The sequence below is a fragment of the Stenella coeruleoalba genome, assembly GCF_951394435.1.
Source record: "Stenella coeruleoalba genome assembly, chromosome: 4".
NCBI lineage: Eukaryota > Metazoa > Chordata > Mammalia > Artiodactyla > Delphinidae > Stenella > Stenella coeruleoalba.
In genome coordinates, this window is record NC_137149.1 from 117,005,563 (window position 1) to 117,013,167 (window position 7,605).

Consider the following 7,605-nt stretch of genomic DNA (forward strand, 5'->3'; position numbering starts at 1 on the left):
TGTGGATGCGGGATGGGGATTGAGTCTGGTCCTGTGGGAAGAGCACCTTGTTGGAGGAGGGCCTTGAATACTCAGTTAAGAACTTGGTTTTTATTCTGCCATATAATGCATAAGGAATGGGAAATCATTCAAAGACACTGAAACCAAAGAAAAAGTTAGATGTGAACCAAGTGTATTTGAGGCCAGATTAATGGATGAGATTTCTCAGGAAGCAAGAATAGAGAAGTGGGTCTCAACCTTGTAGAACCCATGGCCCTTATTGATAAACAGATGAATACTCACAGATGCCTACCCTGGGGGATCTTTATGACACTTACTCTAATCCACTGCTTTCTTCTGCTTACCCCAGCCAAACCCAATTTTGTCAACCTTTCTTCTAGTATTTTGAAAAAAATAATAAACTTTTCTCTCCTAAATCAAAATATATATAATCCAAAAATGTTTTGCTTGTCAAATTATATTAATGCCACACTCATAAGCTATTGAAGTAAATTGTTATAGTTATTTCATGAACAATTTGGCAATGCGCAGTATATTTCATTGCAATTTGATGTGCCTATTTTTTCTATTCTTGTGTGTATGTATGTGTGTTTGTGTGTGTATATATACACACCATATATATATATATATATATATATATATATATATATATATATATATATATAGGCTTTATTGGTACACCTGTATTTAGGCAGAATGTTATGGACTGAATGAGTACCCCAAAATTCATATGTCAAAATTCTAACCCCCTCTAATTCTATCAGGATGTGATAGTTTTCGGAGATGGGGCCTTTGGGAGGTGATTGGGTTCTGAGGGTGGAGCCCTTATGAAAAGGATTAGTGTCCTTGTAAAGAGACCTCTGAGAACTTTCTGGTGAGAACACAGCAAGAAGATGGCCATCTATGAACCAACAACTAAGCAGGCCGTCACCATACACTGTGTCTTGATCTTGGATTTCCTACCCTCCAGAACTCATTTCCTATGAGAAATAAATGTTGTTTAAGTCACCAGTTCTATAGTATTTTTGTTACAGTGGCCCGAACTGAAACTGACATGATTTCTATAAATGGCATCACACTATACCTATTGAGGTATGCTTTGTTTTCTTAACCAATGTACTTAAGGATCTTCCCCCACCCTGTATTTGTACATTACTTCATTGTTTTTAATGATCTTGTATTCTATAGTGTGAGCATGTCATTATTCATTTAAATATTACACTACTTGAAGAAATATATTTTTTTCTTTTTTAATTGGTTACTACAAGCTGTCCTGGAATTCATATCATTGATCTTTTGTACATAATGACGTATTTCTATAAGATAATAGCTAGCGATAAAATTCCTGGGTCATATATATAGATCCCCCCATTTTCATGTAGACAGCCTAATGACAGTGAAGTCTTCTACAACTTATGCTGCATTTGTATCTTAAATTCTTTGAATCCAGTTATTCCTTCTCTTTAGTTTGTAAATGAGTTAAGGTGCAACAGTGTAAATTTCTCCCCCTCCATAAAAGGAGATTATGTGGGACATCCTTAATATCTAACAATAGGAGAATCTGTTGGAAAAACCTAAATGTCCAACAATTTGAGGACACTTGAAACGTTTCAGGAAACAGAAGGGTTTATTTTAGAGTTATCTTTTCTTTAAAATATCAAAAATTTTTAATACTATTCTGCTTGTTTGACAATATTTTTGATTGATAATTTTAAAATACTGATCATGCTTGATGAAATGTAGGATTGGAAAAAGTTAATATGGGTCTTCTTTTGCTGAATTACCCTTTTTAAAACAGCATCATTGGGATGTAATTCATATACCATACAATACCTCTACTTAAAATATACAATACAGTGGTTTTTAGCTATTCACAGAGTTGTGCAATCATCACCACAATCAATTTTAAAACATTTTAATCATGATGTAGCAGGTGTCAGCACTTCATTTATTTTTACTGTTGAATACTATTACATTGTACAGATACACACTTTTCCATCCATCAGTTAATAGACATTTGGGTGAAAAAACTTCTCTATTTTCAGAAACCTTAAAAAATATTTGCTCAAGGATAGCTAACATGTTTAGAGGAAAGATCATAAGTTATTTTAGAATTCTTAAATTTCCAGTTGTTGTACATTTGAGCCATTCCAACATTTCTGTATTACAAATGGTACAAAGCAGGGATGTTTACCTAACATAAGTTAGAAATTAGGAAACAAAATGGTAAAAGAAATATATGACTTCCAGAAAATGGGCAAATGCGTGAAGTTACATGCAAGGGATATTATGGTATATCAAAATAGCCATTCAAGAAATACAAATAACTAGGAAATATTTGCATTTATTAAAATAAACCCTCTTTCAGCATTTTATTACAGGTAATACCTTTATAAGCAGCATGGGGATGAATTTTACCTTTGTAAAAAGAAATTATCTGAATGTCTGTGTCTTTTAAACAATAATGACAGTAGAAGCAAACACTCATAAAACACTTGCATATAGCCTGGAATTAGTCCAAGTGATTTTATATATATTAACTCATAATCCTTAAGACCACAGTCAGCTATGTAATTTGTGGGGCCCAGCGCAAAGTGAAAATGCAGATCCTGCTGTTTACAAAACAGGAAGAAAGTGCCATTAATAATAGATACTAAAATATAAAGCTTTTTTCTTTCTTATAATTTGTTTTTAAAATTTGCTACTTAATGTCATTCTAAGTAAAAAATAAAAATTTAAATTATTAAGATAAATTTTAGCTTTCACCTTTATATTGTACTATGCCCATTTTAAATGCAAATATGAGCATTTAACTCATGTGACAAATCTCCAAAATTACGCTTTGTATTTCATAACTCATATGTGCATAGATATTTTGTTCTTACCAAACAGTGGAAACTCTGAACAAACCTAACTCAATTGTTTTTCTTCCATTTCTTAATACATGCACATCTTACCAACATTCTGTCTTTGGCTTATTGATGAGTAGGGAAGGCCTGAAAGGAAAAGGAACCGTGAGTTGCCCAACCTGTCCCTTTCCTTCTGTGCTTTACCATTTTCAGCATAACTGGTTGCCTAATATGAGAAGCAACATGAATAAAAAAGGCTATGAGAGGACTCCTTGGTCATCTATGTTTGTTTGTTTTTAACATCTTGATTGGAGTGTAATTGCTTTACAATGGTGTGTTAGTTTCTGTTGTATACAAAGTGAATCAGCTATACATATACATATATCCCCATAACTCTTCCTTCTTGCATCTCCCTCCCTCCAACCCTGCCTATCCCACCCCTCTAGGTGGTCACAAAGCACTGTGCTATGCGGCTGCTTCCCACTAACTATCGGTTTACATTTGGTAGTGTATATATGTCTATGCCACTCTCTCACTTTGTCCCAGCTTACCCTTCCCCCTCCCCATGTCCTCAAGTCCATTCTCTAGTAGGTCTGTGTCTTTATTCCTGTCCTGCCCCTAGGTTCTTCATGACCATTTTTTTTTAGATTCCATATATATGTGTTAGCATACGGTATTTGTTTTTCTCTTTCTGACTTACTTCACTCTGTATGACAGACTCTAGGTCCATCCACCTCACTACAAATAACTCAATTTCATTTCTTTTTATGGTTGGGTAATATTCCATTGTATGTATGTGCCACATTTTCTTTATCCATTCATCTGTCGATGGACACTTAGGTTGCTTTCATGTCCTGGCTATTGTAAATAGAGCTTCAATGAACAATGTTGTGGTACATGACTCTTTTTGAATTATGGTTTTCTTAAGGTATATGCCCAGTAGTGGGATTGCTGGATCGTATGGTAGTTCTATTTTTAGTTTTTTAAGGAACCTCCATATTGTTCTCCATAGTGGCTGTATCAATTTATCTTCCCACTAACAGTGCAACAGGGTTCCCTTTCCTCCACACCCTCTCCAGCATATATTGTTTGTAGATTTTTTGATGATGGCCATTCTGACTGGTATGAGGTGATACCTCATTGTAGTTTTGATTTGCATTTCTCTAAAGATTAGTGATGTTGAACATCCTTTCATGTGTTTGTTGGCAATCTGTATATCTTCTTTGGAGAAATGTCTATTTAGGTCTTCTGTCCATTTTTGGATTGGGTTTGTTTGTTTGTTTGTTTGTTTTTGATATTGAGCTGCATGAGCTGCTTGTAAATTTTGGAGATTAATCTTTTGTCAGTTGCTTCGTTTGCAAATATTTTCCCCCATTCGGAAGATTGTCTTTTCATCTTGTTTATGGTTTCCTTTGCTGTGCAAAAGCTTTTAAGTTTTATTAGGTACCATTTGTTTATTTTTGCTTTTATATCCATTTCTCTAGGAGGTAGGTCAAAAAGGATCTTGCTGTGATTTATGTCATAGAGTGTTCTACCTATGTTTTCCTTGAAGAGTTTTATACTGTCTGGCCTTACATTTAGGTCTTTAATCCATTTTGAGTTTATTTTTGTGTATGGTGTTAGGGAGAGTTCTAATTTTATTCTTTTACATGTAGCTGTCCAGTTTTCCCAGCACAACTTAATGAAGAGGCTGTCTTTTCTCCATTGTATATTCTTGCCTCCTTTATCAAAAATAATGTGACCATAGGTATGTGGGTTTATCTCTGGGCTTTCTATCCTGTTCCATTGATCTATATTTCTGTTTTTGTGCCAGTACCATACTGTCTTGATTACTGTAGCTTTGTAGTATAGTCTGAAGTGCAGGAGCCTGATTCCTCCAGCTCCGTTTTTCTTTCTCAAGATTGCTTTGGCTATTCGGGGTCTTTTGTGTTTCCATACAGATTGTGAAATTTTTTGTTCTAGATCTGTGAAAAATGCCAGTGGTAGTTTGATAGGGATTGCATTGAATCTGTAGATTGCTTTGGGTAGTATAGTCATTTTCACAATGTTGATTCTTCCAATCCAAGTACATGGTATATCTCTCTATCTGTTTGTGTCATCTTTAATTTCTTTCATCAGTGTCTTATAGTTTTCTGCATACAGGTCTTTTGTCTCCTTAGGTAGGTTTATTCCTAGGTATTTTATTCTTTTTGTTGCACTGGTAAATGGGAGTGTTTCCTTAATTTCACTTCCATATTTTTCATCATTAGTGTATAGGAATGCAAGATTTCTTGCATTAATTTTGTATCCTGCTACTTTACCAAATTCATTGATTAGCTCTAGTAGTTTTCTGGTAGCATCTTTAGGATTCTCTATGTATAGTATCGTGTCATTTGCAAACAGTGACAGCTTTACTTCTTTTCCGATTTGGATTCCTTTTATTTCTTTTTCATCTCTGATTGCTGTGGCTAAAACTTCCAAAACAATGTTGACTAATAGTGGTGAAAGTGGGCAACCTTGTCTTTTTCCTGATCTTAGTGGAAATGGTTTCAGTTTTTCACCATTGAGGACGATGTTGGCTGTGGGTTTGTCATATATGGCCTTTATTATGTTGAGTTAAGTTCCCTCTATGCCTATTTTCTGGAGAGTTTTTATCATAAATGGGTGTTGAATTTTGTCAAAAGATTATTCTGCATCTATTGAGATGATCATATGATTTTTATTCTTCAATTTGTTAATATGGTGTATCACATTGATTGATTTGCTTATATTGAAGAATCCTGCATTCCTGGGGTAAACCCCATTTGATCATGGTGTATGATCCTTTTAATGTGCTGTTGGATTCTGTTTGTTAGTATTTTGTTGAGGATTTTTGCATCTATGTTCATCAGTGATATTGGCCTGTAGTTTTCTTTCTTTGTGACATGTTTGTCTGGTTTTGGTGTCAGGGTCATGGTGGGCTCGTCATCTATGTTTCTTAAAATACCATTGCCTTCATTTTGTGTTTGGAGAATGTTATGGTTTGAATGATATTTCTTTTTTTTTTTTTTGCGGTATGTGGGCCTCTCACTGTTGTGGCCTCTCCCGTTGAGGAGCACAGGCTCCGGACGCGCAGGCTCAGCAGCCATGGCTCACGGGCCCAGCCGCTCCGCGGCCTGTGGGATCTTCCCGGACCGGGGCACGAACCCGTGTCCCCTGCATCGGCAGGTGGACTCTCAACCACTGCGCCACCAGGGAAGCCCTGAATAATATTTCTGTGTTCTTATCATGCCTCACCCAAATGGGCCTCACCTAGGCACCCTGGGGTTATGGGCTCTCTAGGAGTGGATGAATAGAAAAGGCTTCTGGAGCATTCTTTTTGTCACATGCTTTAGGAGTTACTACCAGACACCCCAATATTCAGCATTATGGAATTAGCTGGGGCCTCCTGAAACTGTTTTGGAAAATGTTAAGATTCAGATTTGGGTATTTTCATTTACTTGCCAGGAGCAAAACTGCTTGAAGCCTTTTAAAATTTTCATAAATTTTGGCAGAAAATGCATTTTAAGAAATCCATAACATGATGCAGTATGAAAACTGTTTCCTCCTGAAGGTCTGGATTTAAAGGTGGAGGGAGATAAATTAGAGATGAAAGTGAATGGATGAGGAGTGTGGACAACAAAAGACAAATCTTAGCTCCAGAATTCTCTACCAAACTTTCCTTTCCAATGGCTTGGAAGCTGTTTTAGCAAAGGAATGTCTTGGAAGGTACCAACGCATGTCCACACAGATTCCACTAAGGATATCATTGCTTTGTTGAATCAATAGTATTCTTGTTGTTGTCCATCTCAGAATTTTTCATAGTGAAACAGGCTTTCTAGTACATTTATCAACAAGCGTTCTTTGACAACTTATTCTATTACAGTGAAGGCTGATGGCACTGGGGCTATAATAGTGACCAAGAATTTTTGTCTCTATTTTCTCACAAAAACCACTGGATCCATAATAACTCTTCCATAGTTGGATGCATGCTTACCATCTAATGGAAGGCCAAGATTTCTTCTCTCAACTTTGCTCTTACTTTTTTTTTTTTCAGGCCCATGTGTAGAAATGTTAAATGCTGAGCAAATTTTTCTTTAATACGTTTAAACTTCTGCTGTGTGCAATTTGTTCCCATATGTGAACTGATCTCTTTCATTTTAGAAGCTACAGAAAAAAATTCCATGCACACACTTGCATTCACATCCTTGAAAACCACCTTGGAGCTTTCCACAGAGTTTGATGAAGTAGGGCATGCAGGGTTCCTTTGTAAATTCTATGAAATTTATAATACAAATCTGTTTTGAAAAAGTATATTGGCACTTGGTTAGTAATTATATTAATGCATCAAAATAGAAATATTGATACTTAAGAGTCATACCTTGTAGTTTAATTTGGTAAAAATTGAAGTTTACTGAATCCCTCTGTCTTATGATGTGGGAATGGGTGTGCTTTCTACCTGATTTTAAATTGTGACCCTCCCATTTTTATTTATTTATTAGATAAATTTGACACATAACATTGTGTACATTTCAGGTGTGTACACTGTGTTACTTTGATACATTTATATATTGTAATATAATTACTATCGTAATGATATTCATCACATTACATACTTATAGTACAATATTATTGTCTATGTTCAATAAACAGTAAATTAAATTTCTATGCCTATTTTAGTACTCATTGCTGGTTTGTATGCTTAAACACCATCAGTTTTATCCCCCCAGCCCCCTTCCCTGGTAACCACCAGTTTACT